This window comes from Aythya ferina (genome assembly GCF_964211825.1).
Source record: "Aythya ferina genome assembly, chromosome: 6".
Classification (NCBI taxonomy): Eukaryota; Metazoa; Chordata; class Aves; order Anseriformes; family Anatidae; genus Aythya; species Aythya ferina.
In genome coordinates this window covers 7,568,168-7,585,896 of record NC_140303.1, presented here as the reverse complement: position 1 = coordinate 7,585,896, position 17,729 = coordinate 7,568,168, and the positions used below count along the sequence as shown (strand labels likewise).

At 37.2% G+C, this 17,729-nt stretch overlaps 1 long non-coding RNA gene across 1 annotated transcript in view; it reads left to right on the top strand.

The window, feature by feature from the left end:
• Window positions 1–17,729, top strand: part of LOC311438501 — a 125,895-nt gene that overhangs the window by 14,101 nt on the left and 94,065 nt on the right. Inside the window, exons 2-3 of the long non-coding RNA XR_014694142.1 lie at window positions 10,065–11,300; window positions 15,101–15,181. This is a non-coding gene — a long non-coding RNA (uncharacterized lncRNA). The remainder of the gene's footprint in view (window positions 1–10,064; window positions 11,301–15,100; window positions 15,182–17,729) is intronic.

Here is a 17,729-nt window from a genome sequence, read left to right as displayed (position 1 = left end):
AAAAATAAGTTTAGGATAAATAATTATGTTTTTTAAAAAATGAACAAGCAAAACTCACTACTGCTAGCACAAAACTTTCTATATTATTATTATCCCTCGATTTTAAATTTGTGATAAAAGGGTTAATATTCTTGGTGAAAAATGTATTAGAATTTGTGCACTCCAGGAAATCAAGATTTTATTTTTTTTTCCCAAAAAAAACTTCATTATTAATGCCAATATGTCAATACAAATTAATATTTTCTGAAGAAGATGACTTTTTTTAAAATTCATATTTCGGTCCAACTATTTGATGATACTTATATTGCTGCAAAATGATGCTTTGGGTAAAGAACAGGACAGTCAAGAGCAGTTTGTCTGCTGGGATATGCTAGCTGTGAGAAAGTCATCATTTTGCAATTATATTGTGCAAATATAATTCCAGTAGCATGAAGGATGTAGGCTATCTCGATTCAATCATTAAACATATCTTCACTTGCTCTTTTTGTATTGAATATCATTTTTCTGTTATGATGGTGTTAGTTCTAGTCTTCTGTTCCCATGGGAAATTTTATTTATCAGACTCATCAGATGCCTTGTTATGAAAATGTACATGTATACCCAACTCTTTGCTAAGTTAGCTGAATATTTTGTATCAAATATCACCATCTGTTCTTATTATCTGACACAAATACAGATGATCAGGCTAGAGGTGCCTTAACGTCGGTGTGAGTTTAAAGTTCAGATGTTAGATACACTGGCACAAGCCATATCTTCCTTCCTACCATAGAATTTGAGTGAGAAAAGGATTAGAGGTGCTCCTTCTCTGGTGTGTTCCTGTTTCATTGCGAAGGCACACCCTCAGAATGTGGGAATTCAATGTCTTTCTCCTGAAAGCATACTTGAGTGCTGTTATTATCTTTACTACATCTATAGAACAGTTTTTTGTTTGTTTGTTCTTGTTTTGTTTTGTCTTCCAATGTTTTCTATATGTATGCTCAGGGCCATTAATGAAAATGGAGTTAAAATCTAGGAAAGGAGCCTCTGCTGCTCCTGAGATTCAGTTTTAGTTCACAGCTGAGCTTTGTATGGCACCATAAATCAGGTAGCCATAAAAAGAAAAATGATTACACAATTCAGAAGGAAGTGGGATATGATAAACTCCTGTTTACAGCCTGAGTGACTTCCTTTCAAGCCACCTCCTTCTTTAGGGAACAGAAACATTACCCTAAGCTATTTGATGAATGAATGTCTATTGAATACATTCAATATATATTCATTCCTGTTGTGATGGAGCATAGGCACTTTAACTGAAGACTGGGGGGCTCATTGTGCTTGGCATTGTAGAAAACACACAGAAAAGGCTGGGCTGGCTCCGAAGACCTTAACTTTTAATTACCATGCAGAAAGGAAAGAGCTTTTTCCTTCCTGCCTAATGCTCCAATTGTAGGATACTTGATGCTAGTCTGTAAATCTGTCTCAGGAAGCAGCTGAAATAAGTGCTTTTTTCATGGGGAACCGCACAATACAACATGGCTACTCTGTCTGTATTTTCAGTAAAAGCAAAGCTGCTAGAACTTGTATGCAGTTGCTCTGCTTCACTAAAACAGTGGAACCCAACCCAACTTCTAAAACAAAGCCCAGAGCAATACACTGAAGATGAGCTGTAGTCTTCAGTTTAACTGTTCTGTTGCTCACTAAAAGCCCAGTTGCTATAGGGTGTTCGTCAATGAGACGCAGTTTAGCTACTTACGGTCAGTGGGATTTCATGGCACTGTGGTGTTTAGGAACTCTGTTCTCAGGCCCCACATCCATTGTCCCACAGGGAGCACACGCCACAGAGTGACTAGCCCTGTGTTACAAAGTTCGTAATCTACAAGTAAGAAAAGACAGTGGACACACAAACAAATGAAGAAAGAATTAAATGGCCAAGATGACAGTTGAAAGAATGCTGTAGAAGTACATAGAAAGCATTTTTTTTTTTTTTTCAGTCCTAGAGTGCCTGTTTTCCCATTTTCCCAGGAACAGAATGTTAAGCTGCAGCATTTTGGTGAAACTAATGACTACTTTTAAAATCCAGTCACTTATACAGTTTCTCATGGCCAGCCAACAATAAACTAAATGATTTTTTGTGGTTTCTTACCAGTTTAGCGTACTCTGTTTAAATGCAGCGTTAGGAAATAAGTAGGAACGAACAGATTTTGGGGGTTTACTGCTTAGCCTTCAAATCACAAAGTCAGGCCTCTGCCTAGTGATATGAAAAGTTGTGAGAAGGGTTCAATGTTTAAATCTATGTACTTTCTACAGAGAATATGCCGTTTCTCAGCCCACCAGAATTGCCATGCCTGCCTCTGTAAATTATGTGATTCTGACTAATATAAGCACATCAAATTTTCCTTTATTAGCGCTTCCCAGCGTTAGATGTGATCATAAAATACAGATCTTCATTTGTAGCTTGGATTTTAGAAATCCCCATAGACCAACTGAGGAAGTTTAAAGAGACCAACCCGAAATGTCCTGGGAGAATTTCCAAAAAAAGCAAAGAAGCAAAAAATAGAAATCAAAATAACATCTTTTATTTTCTCTGCCCTAAGTTCTTAGAACACAACTATGCTTTCAGCTTTCTCGCACAATTGTCATTTTGGTATTTTGCAGCTACTGTAGACTGAGAAATATTTCAGGCCATGGTTAGGGACTGGATCTGTGCCTACCCATCCCCCAGCTCTTGTTTTATTGAGTGCCGATGTCCAACTTGTCTATAGAACAGAACGCTTATAAATGAGAAAGAAATACAAGCATTTAGTGGGACTAGTCATGCTATTTACAGCTTGATTTGCACTTATGTGGTTTACTGAAGGCTAGCAAGTGTCTTCTATAATCTCACCTAAGGCACCTCTATTATAATGTTGTTGCAGGTGAGTGTTTGTGTATAGGGAATTACAGATTGGTGAACACGAGTGTTTGGAAGATTGTCCTTAGCAAATTCAGTCATTAACAACACACTTGATAAATTCATCTTCTTAATCAAACATAATTGTTGCTTTATAACACCTATTAGCCTTAAGAATACAATACTACAGAGCTGATGCCATACAGTTAGGACTGATGGTAAAATCCTTGGTGGTTCTCAGTCTCTGAAATCAAGGTGTGATCACTCTTGAGAGCTCTTTGACAGAAATCAGAACCAAGGTGTGCTTGACTTCTTTCTTCTTTGATTTTCCATAACTATGTATGATATTTTTATGCTATTGCTCCCTCCCTTCCCAAATGGGTTTCTCAATACTTGTTATCTTGTTTTTGGCTTTGCTGGTCATCCTGCTTATGTAGTAAGGAGGTTGTCCTGGCTATGTACAGTCCCTTGTGCTTATCTTGTATGACAGCTTTAGTTCCACATTCACCTGTCTTTGCCTGATTGGTGGTCACAGCGTTCATGTATTTATAACAAATGTTTATATCTTATGTACAGTTATGCCATCACAGTACTGGAACACACATACTGTTACGCTATTTTAGTATACTGATATTTGGGTGCAAGGCAATTAATATTAATTATATTGTAATTACTACAGTTATAGTTTATGGGTGTTAAAGGCCTCTTTTGTCTGCAGTGCAAACTTAAGCAAAGATCAATAACAGTTTCTCTTAAAAAAGAAAACATATTGCAAATTTTTAATAAAATTTTCTAACAGACGAGAGCCACGTGAATAAATTATTATTAAAACCAGTTTAGTCTCGCTCCTGGAAATATGGAATAAAGAATGGTCCAGAATAGTTTTTTAAAGTTGGTGTCCTCATTAGAGTTCATCGTTTTTCTGCAAGATGCCTGGCACAATACTGGAATCTGAATTATAGCCATGAGAGACACTTCCAAAGTTCTTTTCAAACTAAACTTTCATATGTAACCATGTAGATGACGGTGATTGAATCTCACACAGTGAAAACCAAATCTAGATGTTGCTTCTGTCTCCCTGGGACAGGGACACGTTCTCCTTGCCTCTACACATTCTTCTGAATAGGAGTCACACCAGCACCTGCGTCTTTCTGTGACAGTCTTCTCCCACCAACAACTACAGCTGGCAGCAACTGTTTGTATCAGGATCCAGCAGAGATCAGGAGGCTTCTGACTGGTGGGGGCTTGTGTCTGTCAGAGAAGCTTTCATTCCTCAAGCAGCTGCTCCTTATATTCCCTGGGGTAAAGTCAGAAACATGGAGTGGAGCCAGTAGAACCACATGAATTTGGGTTCCTCACATAAAGTTATTGCAGTTTTTTCTATACAATATCCCATTTGAATTGTAATACAAGATACTGTAGTAAGCTGATTACCAGCAGCTCTTTATTCTAATGCTTTTTTTTCATCAGAGTTCTAACAGAAAGAGAATGCAAGTTTCAGAAGAATACACCATTATCTCATAATAATAATAAAGGAAAGTGCAACTGTCCAGTTGTTATTCTTGTTCATAAGCCACCCCAACTAGTTGATTTGCAATATGTATGATGGATTTTTTTTCTGCTAGCTTCTATGCATTTTCCTCAAAGCTGGTTGAACTCCACAAGGCAAGCAAATGATTTCCAAAATTTTAATGGGGTAAATAATATAGTTTCAGAAATTAGGACTGTTGTATGTAATGGCCATTAGGTTTCACCTGGAATTAGATTTTGTAGCCACATATCCTCAACAGATGTAAGCAAATGTACCATCTCTACTACTAGAAAGTCACTCATGCCCATCAGCACATCTGTCCAGGCAGAACAGAGAAGTTAATAGCACATTTGCCTACTCTTGTGTTTTCCCTAGACACTAGCACCTTTTTCTCTACTGATCCTCAGAATATTGAAGTAGAAATTTTCAAGATGTCTGAATAAGTAATATAAGGTTTTCAATCCTTAGCATCCTGCACTATCTCCAACATCTTGACTTTGAAAGTGATGAATGATTTATTTTGATTAGTGATTCAAAATTATTAGAAAAAAGACACAAGTAATTAACACCATTTTGGACATAAGCAGGATTTGGACAGATGCCACACATTTTTCTATGAAAACAGCATGTAAGGCAGAGGAAACATCAGCATCAGCAGACTGGCTTGTGTTGAGTTCATTGTGAATTTTGGGACAAAAGTTGCTTATTACACAAGGGCTTTTACTGTCATCTATACACATGCTAAATTAAACCTTGACCCTGCTGCTCTGAACCTGGTTGCTCTTGCTGGTCCAGCACTAAACTGGGCTTATCTTGAAGGCCATCCTGAGTCTTGAGCAGATTAGTCATGCCTAGTCTGGGACTCTGGGAATCCTTTGGAGCATAAATGCTCCAAAGCACTCCCTTCTTCCTTCTAACTGCAGTTAGATGTGCCAGGAACCAGTAATAGTCTGAAAAAGTGCTGTCTTCTGAAAAGAATTAGTTTGCTGGTACAGAAAGTGTCTCTCCTGTGTTTCTAATTTGTATTTATCAGCACCAGTGGACACATTCTGCCTCTGAATCATAAACTTGTGATTCATTGGAATGAAAATTTGGCGACTGTAGCTCAGTGTGAGCTATTCATACGACATAGCTTCTGGTGCATTGTTTTCCTTCTTGACAAAATATTTCAAGTTGTTTGATTAATGGACCATGTCTATAAATAATTCTATCAACTATGAGTAATAACTATATAATTGTACTAGCTAATTTATTATTTTTTTCTCTACAAATATAAAGTTATGTTAATACCAGTAAGTGCCCTAAAATATCCCTTCAATTCCCCATTTAATGTGCCCCATAAAATACATTTCTGAAATATCAGAAAGGGGAGTATATCTGTAACAGTTAATGAATTTAATATTGTACCTATTTTCAGTTCTGCCACCTTACTATCTTGTCTTAAGCTAGAGAAAAAAAAAACACAACTTAGTGACAATTTCAGGAAGCTAAGAACAACATGTTAAATGAATCCTTATGTAAAACTTACAGTAAGTCATGACTATAGTTTTCCTAAGTTAATAAGTAATTATTTCTCTATTCTAATTTATGAGATTGATGTGCATTATGAACAGAGTCAAAACGCTGTTTACTTTAGCTGTTGGTTGTTTTTAACTGTATCTGCTAAAGCCTTTCATTAAATTTTTACAGGGATTTGAAAAGACATCCCATGAGATTCAAGCTTGCTTAATTACATTTTGAAATAATCCAGACACATACACAGTTTTCTTAACGTTCTTTTTTATTGTGATTTCCTGGGATCAGAAAAGGTCATAGATTGCATTTTCCCCTCTTTTTGTCCCTGCAGACATATGCACATCTGGATCTTCTAAAAACAAACAAACTGGAAAAACAAAAACAAAACAAAACAAAAAAACACCCCAAACCTTAAATGTTGAGCTAAGAGATTGTGTATAATGTTAATACAGGAAATCTTTGTAGTGGCTTTGCCCTGCATTGATTAAGCAACCTTCCAAATTTGTATCAAATGCGCAATAACTTGCATTGAAATCGTTTTTATGGATCATCATGCTTACCTTTGTATTCTGTTTCACTGAGATACATTTATTTTCTAAATAGGAGATTGAAATGGTATGGTTGACCTTCTCTATTTTGGAACTGTTTTTCAGTAAAATGCAATTTGCAATAAGTTAGAAGTGTGATAAAGGTATTTTCCACATTCAGTTTTACTGGGAATTCAGAAAGAGCTAGTGCATTTGGGGCACAGTTCTGCACACTGCGAGTGCCACTGTGAAGTGCTTGAATCTTCAAATTCCCATGGCAGCCCAGTCTGGGTACGTCCTGTGCAAGAATTTGGTCTTGAATGGCTGACTACTTCAGAATGAGGCTCTTATCAATCTTTTCTTTGTACTCCCTTCCTTACATGTATCCGGAACATTAGTTTCTGTGAGAATATTGTATGTATGTTCTCATTATCTTATAGGGATGACACTTTGATTTTCACCAAGACATTAATAAGGACTGAAAGCAAGTAGATGATTTGCTACAGTGAGACAAGAATATTGGCCTTTTCTTTGCACTTGCCTGAGAGAAATAAAAATAAATTGAAAAAAAAAAAAAACATAATCCTGAAGGGATTGAGGGCAGGGACAGAAGCACACTGAGAAGTGACTCTCAGATTGTCGGAAGAAAATACCTGCATCTGTATGTGGAGTAATTATAAATAGAAGAGGTTACAGTCTTATTCAAGTACTGCCTTCTGTTTGTTTGGTGGTTAAAATTATTTCAGGGTATTGTGTAGGTCATTGAAATGATTTGTTCTGGTACCACTGATGTCCCATAATTTCCCTACATCCTCCCCAACCTTTTTGAGACACAGTTGTGTTTCAAAATCAAAATTCAAAGCAATCGCTAAGGATACCAGAATTATATATTTAATTCAAAATAGCCAATTTTATTTGTCTTTCAGACTGAACTCCGAAAGTAGTATTTAGCTTTATAGCTTTATACTGCTTGTAAAAGCCAATAAATGAAGAATTATCTTTGTCCTATATGACACCCATCTGCATTTTGCTCTTTCACCATTACTTTTCTGCTGGCTCCTCTTTTTTATTGCATTGAAGATTATTCCTAGAAACTAATGGAATCAGACTATTTTTATTTTTTATTTTTTTATTTTTTTTTTTACTTTTTAAAATTTTATTTTATTTTATCATTTTATCTTGATAACATCTATTATTTCTGTAACAGCATCCTGCTTTTCAGATGTGTCTGGCAATGTGCTTCATAATGACTGATGAGAGCTCTGTCAAATATTCGATGTCATTATTTTAAATGTTAAATCCTGTGCAGATTCCTTACATGACAGATAAGTGTTTTCAACAAAGGACAAAAATATATTTCATTTTCAAGGCAGTTTTTATTGTGAGGACATACTACAAAGCTATCATACACTGTTCCAGACACACGATTAGGTTGTTAGCTTCAGCATTTTCAAGCCACTTTTATGATAAAACCTGATACAACAGAGGTGAATCTGTACATTTTAAAAAAGGGTATATACCATTTATTACACAAGATATTAAACCATACAATCTATTTCTGATTAAATTTCCTAACTAAATAATGGAGCTTCACAAAATATTTCCATCCACAACCAAAGTTATCTGACTTTTGTTTTGGTTTGGGATTTTTTACAGGTACAAAATTTAAAAGCAGATTTCTTGGAATGTGAGAGATCTCTTGAGTATGCCACGAATAAAGTAGAATTTAAACTGATTAAACATTATAAAACTCCAGCAAAAAAAGACAAACTTTTAAATACATGAATAAGTTGGCAATAGTTTGACCAACTACTCAGAGAAGCTCCAGTAAAGTCATCAAAAGTCAGTCTCTTGCATTAGATGCTAATGTTCTGCTTGACCTACTCCTGCAATTGAGAAGGCTGTTTTTAAAACTAGTCACTAAAATTCAGAAAAATGCAAACCAGGGAACAAACAGAAGTGACTTTCATTTAATGTTAAATAATTTAAAAGGAAATCTTTTAATTACTTGTAGAAAAAGACATGGTTATGAAGTAATGGAATGCAGATTTTGACACAGTTATTAAAGGTAAAGATTGAGTGAATACTTAAAAGGACATCTCTTATCTATAGTGCTTTTATTAGATTTACAGTTCCAGATCTTTTTTTTTTTTTTTTTTAATTTTTTAAGTCCAAAACTTTCAGTGGCAGCCTTGGGTTCCTCCTGTCAAAGTACAATAAATGACTTAATTTTTTGTCTGAATGTCAGCAAAATAAAACTGCCACTTATATAAGTCAATGGAGCTTTAATAATCACAAATTCTGCAGTTGCTTGAAAATGCATTTTACATGCTGTAGTGCTCTTCTGAAAGGGAAAGAATTCTTTAAAATCAATCATGTCTGATCAAACCCCACCCAATCTAGCCCTTGTGAAGATGCTGCAGAGCTGTGTCTTAAAAGGATATATTTAATTAAAGAGAAACCCTGGTAGGCAAAATGATCTTCTAACCCTGCAGGAATGGAACAATGAGTGACAGGAAAGAAGCAACTCTATTTTGATGTGAGGGACTCCTATGAAGAGGAAGGAAAAATCTCATCAGGAGACCTTCCATCTGCTTCAGGATGTACTGAAATTGAAAGGATTGCATATTCCAAGGATAAAATTGTACATACAACTGTGCTGATTCATGTGAAGGGGCTTCTTTTCTCCATGTTACTAGGCTGAGAAGAGATATGTGCTAGTCTAAGAGATTACTAGAAATTCCAGTTGTGATTATCTTCTGATTTTGATTCTCTATTGAATTCTGCTCTAGGTCTATACTTTCCCTGCTGCTCCCATTCCATTTTGTACGTTACTAACTAATATAGTGAATGACATGAACTAGTAATGAACTAATCTAGTGGGAGTAACAATTAGTTAAGACTACCATGGGAGCACTAATACTTGTTTGGGAGTGAGATATTGTGGTCTCCCACAACTCACTGTGCAAATGGGTGAAATTAGCACAATTTTATTGCTTATTGTTACAAGTGATTCAAGACTGTAGTTCTTGAAGGATGAAAGCCTTCCCCTCTGAGGTTAAGAATTTGTGTTATTCAAACCCCAGGTAAATCTTTCAATATACTGTGGATAGATTTATTGATATAATCTTTCTTTGTGGATTGCCTACAAAACTGAAAGTTAAAAATCATATAGAGCAACTTACCAGTAGAGATGAAGGAACTATAAACATGGACAAGGAGAACATTATTTACTGTAAACAAGAAATGATTTGTTTAATGTTCTCAGCACAAGCATTTTCTGTTTTCAAAGTTGACTTCCTTTTCTCTTGCACACTTCAGGCTGGAAATAATGTAAACACCTTGTTAAAAACAACCTGAATAGCCAAAAAGACCAAAAAGAGAAGTGCTTTTCATAGACCAAGCAAGGAATAAGCCAGACTGGGAATGTCAAGGTATTTTTTCTGGCAATTTTATACATGTAAACACAGTTATATGCATTTTTAATTGTCAGGCTGATATTCTTTATTTGTTTATAGTAACCTAGTAAAGAGTGAATATTATAAGAAGGTGTGTTGCTGTCTTTTGTTTACCCATGGGATGTTTTACAAATTGATAAATGTTTCCCATTCAATTATTTTAGGCAGAGTGCAGTAATTTGGCTTAGGATCATTAGATCTGAAGATTGTGTCACTCTGCTGGGAAGACAGCTTAAATGAACAGATGCCTGTTCCCCTGGACCTTCCAATTGTTAAAGAGAACCAGGCAGAATGTCTGCCTGGGAATCCTTCCTGCTGCAACCAACTTTCTTGCCTGTGGTCAGCCAGCCTGGGCCCAGAGGGGAAGTTCAGTGGTAGAACCACTTGCGATATTTGGGATGACAGACATTGCCTATGTTCTGCCTATGTTGTGTCATGAAATTGCTGGAGCACCTGTCCATGGCCTAGGGCTGCATCAATAAAAGTATAACCAGCACCACTTGTTAGGCCACATATGGAGCATTATGTCCAGATTTAGTGTCCACACTTAAAGAGAGAGATTGAAAAATTGTGAAGGATCTAGCAGGGAACTACCAAGATGGTTACAAGGACAGAGAACTTGAAATGTGAAGAAAGGTTGAATGTCTTCATTTTGTTCAACTTAGAGAAAAGAATGCTCAGAGGAAATGTAATCACAGTCTTGCAATACTGGAAGATACAGTCTTGCAATACTGTATTTACAGACAAGACAGAGGTTCTCTTTTCTGTCCTCATCAGCAAGGCATTTCAATAGGTTGCCCAGAGAAGTTGTGAACTGTCTCTCACAGGAAGTAATGAAGACTTAGCTTCCCAGAACCCTGGAGAACCTAATCTGAAGTCCCACTTTCAACAGAAGAGTGGACCAAATGATTTCTGTATGTCTATCCCAATCTAGGCTTTTCCGTGGTTCTGAGATCAAGAGAGCATCTATCTATCACAGTGTGAAGCCTAGTCAGTGGCTAACCAGATATGGTGACCACATCCACTATGTGCAAAGTGATCAAGTCTCTGAGATCATCCTTCACATCTGTTTCCTTCAAATAATGTGGGGGGTGCCTCTGCTCTTTGCAGGTTCCTGCGTTTTGAGGAGGTCACTGGTGTTATCCACAACACTCATCCAGGGCCTGACTCCATGGTTTCTTCTTCATTGTCTTGGAGTGACAGTCTAACTTTATGGGACTTCTGAAGTGGATTTATGGAAAATCTGTCAGACCAGCAGAAGAGCTTGTGATGCCTGCTTCTTCCAGATCCAATGGACTGAAAGAGAACACAGGAAAACTCTTTCTAAAAAACACCAGGGTTGCTTGCAATTTTTAGGTGCCTGACTCCTTAGTATGAGAAGCAACATACCACTTCCACAGGTGAGTCATATTTTACAAATTTAAAACACTCCAAAGCTGTGGGTATTTTCTTTTAGTATTATGTATGTCCTTGCTGAGATTTATGAGCTTCTTTAGAGAGGAATACAAACAACCCATCAATTAAATTTACAAAAATGAGGTACTCAAAAAATTCCACTCATTTTTAGTAAGATTAAATGCTTTTATTATGTCTTACATGCAAATCTCAGAAACTGTGTCTTCAAAGATAAATGACGGTTCTAGTAGTAGTTATACAAAATAGGCAAATATTTCTCATTCAAAAGGTGTTTCATAGGCAATTGCACTCAAACTAGTACAACAGATGCTTACAAGCTGAAATTTTGATCATCAATGGAACTGACAGGTCGTTTAAAAAATGTTAAAAATTTATTGTGGTACTTATTCAGTCTAAATTTAAGTAATAAATACCAAAAATAGAAATGAATCCTGTAAAAATATTATTTCTTGTATCTTAGGAAATTGTGACTGGACACTGATACTGAAAAATATTAGAACTGAAAGTTTGTCAGTGCATTTGGTACAAATCATAGATTCATAGAATTACAGAATGGCTTGGGTTGGAAGAGACCTTAAAGATCACCCAGTTCCAACGTTTCTACCATGGGCAGAGACACCTCCCACCAGACCAGGTTGTCCAAAGCCCCATCCAGCACCTCCAGGGATGGGGCATCCACAGCTTCTCTGGGCAGCCTGTGTCAGGGCCTCACCAATCTCTGGATTTCTCCTTGTCCTATTTTATATATATATTTTATATATTTATATCATATCTGAACTGAATGCATTGCCAACAGTTCTGACGAAGTATTTTGTTTTTCATTAAAATCCAGATCAGCTCCTTAAGAATAATAAGAAAAAGTTTCTTGTTTAGTAAAATGTTGTTTGTTAATTCCAGTGGAATTGTTAATCCAGAACTGATTTTACTGAAAAAAAAAAAAAAAAAAAAAAAGTTATAATTTAAGGAAGACTTACTATGACTTCTCATTAAAAAGGAATTACATTTCACAAGTATCCTGAATGTCTGCTAGTAATCCTGACCACATTACTTGTGTGGTAAGACAGATCCACGCAAAGTAAGCAGAAGCAGCTTTGTTTCAGAAAACTGAACGCTTCATTACAGGATCATCTTGCTTAAAGACTGTCTTAGGGTCAAATTGTTACTGACAACAATCTCACATTTCTGGTATCTCCTTATGGTTGGCTTGTCATTAGTTTAAGTAATTAGTTCCTTAATCCTTTTCTCTCTCTCTCACATTTTTTTGTTGTGTATCTGTTATTTTTCTTCTGTATATCTCACCTGTGCCACCTCTGGCCTTTCCTTTATCTTTTTCTTCAGAGTATTATTATGAAATTCTGGGGTGATCAATGTTTATCTGAATCTCTGTAACCATTTCTGAATCTACTATTAGTTTTTTTGGGACCTCTAACATATTAGCTCTGTGCCTTATTTTTCCTACATCTGCCTTTGGAAATTTAGCCTTATATATAATTAATCTTATTTTTTATAACAGTTTAGCTATTTTCAGGCTGTTGACTTCTGAAGAGGAATCATTAATTCCTTTCTTTATGATATCACAGAATCACAGAATCACAGAATTTGCTAGGTTGGAAGAGACCCCAAGGTCATCGAGTCCAACCTCCAACCCAACGCCAACAGCCCTCCACTAAACCATATCCCCAAGCTCTACATCTAAACGTCTTTTGAAGACTTCCAAGGATGGTGACTCCACCACTTCCCTGGGCAGCCTGTTCCAGTGCCTCACAACCCTTTCAGTGAAGAAGTTCTTCCTAACATCTAGCCTAAAACTCCCCTGGCTCAACTTAAACCCATTCCCCCTCGTCCTGTCACCAGGAACGTGGGAGAACAGGCCAACCCCCACCTCGCTACAGCCTCCCTTGAGGTACCTAAAAAGAGCGATAAGGTCGCCCCTGAGCCTCCTCTTCTCCAGGCTGAACAAGCCCAGCTCCCTCAGCCGCTCCTCGTAGGACTTGTTCTCCAGGCCCCTCACCAGCTTCGTCGCCCTTCTCTGCACCCGCTCAAGCACCTCCATGTCCTTCTTGTAGCGAGGGGCCCAAAACTGAACACAGTACTCGAGGTGCGGCCTCACCAGAGCTGAGTACAGGGGGACGATCACCTCCCTAGCCCTGCTGGTCACGCTGTTCCTAATACAAGCCAGGATGCCGTTGGCCTTCTTGGCCACCTGAGCACACTGCTGGCTCATATTCAGCCGACTGTCCACCATCACTCCCAGGTCCTTCTCTGCCTGGCAGCTTTCCAACCATTCCTCTCCCAGCCTGTAGCTCTGCTTGGGGTTATTGCGCCCCAGGTGCAGGACCCGGCACTTGGCCTTGTTAAACTTCATGCAGTTGACCTCAGCCCATCGGTCCAGCCTATCCAGATCCTCCTGCAGAGCTTTCCTACCCTCAAGCAGATCGACACACGCACCTAACTTGGTGTCATCTGCGAACTTACTGAGGGTGCACTCGATGCCCTCGTCCAGATCATCGATGAAGATATTAAAGAGGACCGGCCCCAGCACCGAGCCCTGGGGGACGCCACTAGTGACTGGCCTCCAACTGGACTTGGCTCCATTCACCACGACTCTTTGGGCCCGGCTATCCAGCCAGTTTCTAACCCAACGAAGCGTGCGCCAGTCCAAGCCAAGAGCAGCCAGTTTCCCGAGGAGAATGCTGTGGGAGACGGTGTCAAAAGCCTTGCATATGTACATTATGATTGAAAAAATAACTTTAAATCTGAAGATATAGCCTTAAGAAATGGACAGATTCACATATGAGTAACAATAAAGAGAAAAATGCAGCAGGACTTATACTGGAATGAAAAAGAATTGTAATGTTTACTGACATGAGCCTCCCTATACCTAATAGCTTGTGCACATTTGTAAAATCTTTCAAAACAGCAGTTGCCACAGTAGGAAAACAACCAGCTATGCAGACAATACCTTCTATGACCTCAAGTCCTAGACCAGAAAACATATGTTTCTTTACTACTCGGTTGTTCTCAGCAGAGTCATAGTAATTTACCAAGAACTTATGCTGAGGGTTGATGTCCTTTGGGGAAGAAATCTAGTATTTCAGAAATCTGAGACATGCTGTGCAGACAAAATTAATGATGTTATAAAACATTATTATAATTACTCATGCAGAACTTGATTGATGCAGTATGTTCTGAAAGTTCCCATCATATTATTCGTAATTATCTTCTTTCTAAAAGCAACGAGATGTTCTGACTATACAGTTTCCCTTCAGGGAAGAAGTTTTTTGTGTCTTGCAGCAGTTCTATAAAAAGATTCTTTATGCACTTAACAGTAACACAAAAGTATAATTGTGATTTAGAATTGCTGAAGTATGTCAATTGGGATGGGCTGGTTTACTTATTGTAGCTGTCTACACTATGGAAAAAGGCATGTTGATGTGCGAATAGGTTGTGATATTTTTCATGGTATCTACACCATGTAATCTATCCTGGCAGAGCTGTATTGATCTGTTTACCACCCTATGGTTTTGACATTGCACTATGAAGTCTTGGAAAATGGATGGCTGTTTTGTCTTATGTCAGATGTATATGGGTTATACTGAAGGCCTATATCTCTTCTTTCATTAGCATTTTCTCTCTTTTGCTCTTATATTTTTAAAGTTCATAAGACTTTGGCAACAGCTAGATAGAGCCTAATTAAATCACAATGCTGCATTTTCTAGATCTGTTATTTTATAGATTTGCTCAGCTTCAGCAACTTTTCTACATTTTTTTTTTCCTTTTCCAGAGCCTAAGAGGCAGAAGAGGTAGACCAAACAGCTCTAACTGTGAACTAAACTTCAGTGTATTAAAGGAACCAAAGGCTATGGTGAGTGACGTTTGCTTTGATATTATGATGTTAGTGTCCTATAACTGATCATTTATGTTCCATTGATGAAATAATTTTTAATACTTTTGTGGAGAACCCATCTCTTATCTCTAGTACTATGGATTTCCTTTGGTTATTGAGGTCTAGTTTTGTTTTGCAGAAACATTAGAAAGGCTACCATTACCATATTCAAAACAACTGTGTATTTTTTGAATGACTCTATCCCAATTATCTCATTCTAGGCTATCTGTCTTCACTCATAATAATTTAGTATCTAAGTGCTACGGTATCTTAGTGAATGTTGATGGCAGTTTTATTTTTGTGATGCAGTATTATTCCCATGTTTGATGCAGAACTAGAATACAAAGGATCTTTTTATGTTAGAGTGCGTAACAATCCTGAGATTCCCAGATAGCACTGCTTAATTTTCTTGTGGAAATATACAGTGTAAAGTCATATAGAATAACTAGCTTTGGTCCTGGAAATGATACAGTTGTGTTGTGGTAGCTCTGCAATAGAACTGATTAGAACTGTTCCTCAAATTGAGATTGCTTTCTGCCTCTGGGTTTTGAATGTCTCTGGATGGTGCTGTCCTGAAAGAATGAGCAATGATGTGCCTAGTGGATGTGGCTCCGTGAAAGATCAAGACAGAGATGACATGAAATTTGTTTTAATATTGAATTAGGACATGAAGGAAGAAAGCATATTGACTAAGAGCAGGGAAGTACTACAAAATAATAAAATTAGTATTTTAGACTCAACTTGAGTGACTTGCCCTATGTTACCCCAGGAATCCAAGCCAAAAGTTCAGTTCCACTCTCCTCTGTCTGTGCCTAAACACTTACACACTATAACATCTCTTTTATTATGTCCTGTTTTCTTTACTCACTGTACAGTGTGGAAAATATACTACAAATCATATTGCTGTGTGGTTCTTTGGGCTTTTGTGGTTTCCTAGTATTAACAGGCTTGTCTGAAAAAGGAAACAATGCCAGGATTTTCAAGAATTCCAGCTTGGACACAGGGGAGTTGGATGGAACATTTCCTCTGTTGTATGTCATGGAGTTTAATGGTCAACTTTGATGCTGGCATTCAGGCTCCACTTGTGCTATTCAGAGTACTGAAGCAATGCTCTGGTTCAGATTCCAGCTAGAGTATGAAAATTTTAGTCTCTTTCCAAAATTGTAGGAGTGTAGAAAAATAGGATTGGAAGGGGCCTGAAGAAATTGTTTAGGTTATCCCCGACAAAATCTGTTTGCTCCATAGTCTCTCTGACAGTGGTAGAAATTATTAGGTAATGGCCTAAAACAAGCTGAGTCATAAAAATATCTGATTTACATTCTGGGTGAAATTTGGACTTATGCAGAAGCAAACATAAAACAGCCCATTTCCTCTCTTAAATTTGTGTTAGGCTATCGCGATTTAGGCTAACTCAATTTTGTATGATCTGTGTGAGTGGACAGCTGGGGTGAGAAAGGTTTGATCCAGAGAGAGATGAAAATCTAGTGCGAAGGAGTCTTTTGTATTTTAGCCCACAGTGTGGTGTGCTTGACTAAATATTTATTTTTTTCTAATAGACTCAACTTTCTTTACCTCATAAGTCACATATTTCCACATTGCTGTCAGTATAGTAAGTCAAACTGAGGTTAGCATACATATGATTAGTCCATAGCTGGCCATAGTTTGGAGAACTGTGATTAATAGCTGCTCAGGCTCTCGGATTTTAAACTAAATACACCAGCACTTTAAGGTTTTATAGTTTCACCTAATAGGAATACTCTAAAAGAGCTAGGAACAGATAATTTCTGAATGTATATGCTGCAAATAAACAGGAACTGTTCAGAAAGATTAAACAGTGTTTATTTTTATGCTTGTTTCTCTCTGTACCTTATTATTTCAGAGGCTATATCTGGTGGTTGCAAATATGACAAATCTGGTTTTATAAGAATAAAAATACTTCACTGAAGATGCTTCAACTTTAAAGCACAATCATAATTTAATAAACAAAAAGCTAATGATATTGGTCCTAGACAGGAATAAAAGCTTAATGTGACTGCTTAAGATATCATTGACTCCTGTACATTTCTCGGTCTTGTAAACTGAGGATCCGTATAACTCTTCTTTCCTGAAGAACATGAAGATAACTCACAGCAAGTTTGCAACAGCATCTCTGTTATCCTTCACACACCAGAAAAGTGGCCATGTATAGATGGCCTTGTTCACCATCATCACTAACGCGCATTTACATTTGTATCAGAGATAAGGTGTGTGCTTTTGGGGGGAAGCTATAGCAACTATACTGGCAAATGAAGTTACAGTGTTTTTCTATTTTTTAAGTGTAAACAAACACATTTTTGTGGTTGTCATTTTCAACGCTGCAGTTTTTCTTTAAAGTTGGTACTAAAAGCTTAAATCAATATATTTAAAATTATGTCAGGCTTAGAGTAGAAGATATACCAAATTTTATAGTGGTGCAGATCCTATAAGATTTTTAATAATTATGTTATATTCCTTAAATCCAGAAAAGGCCTCCTCCCTAAAGAGTTGG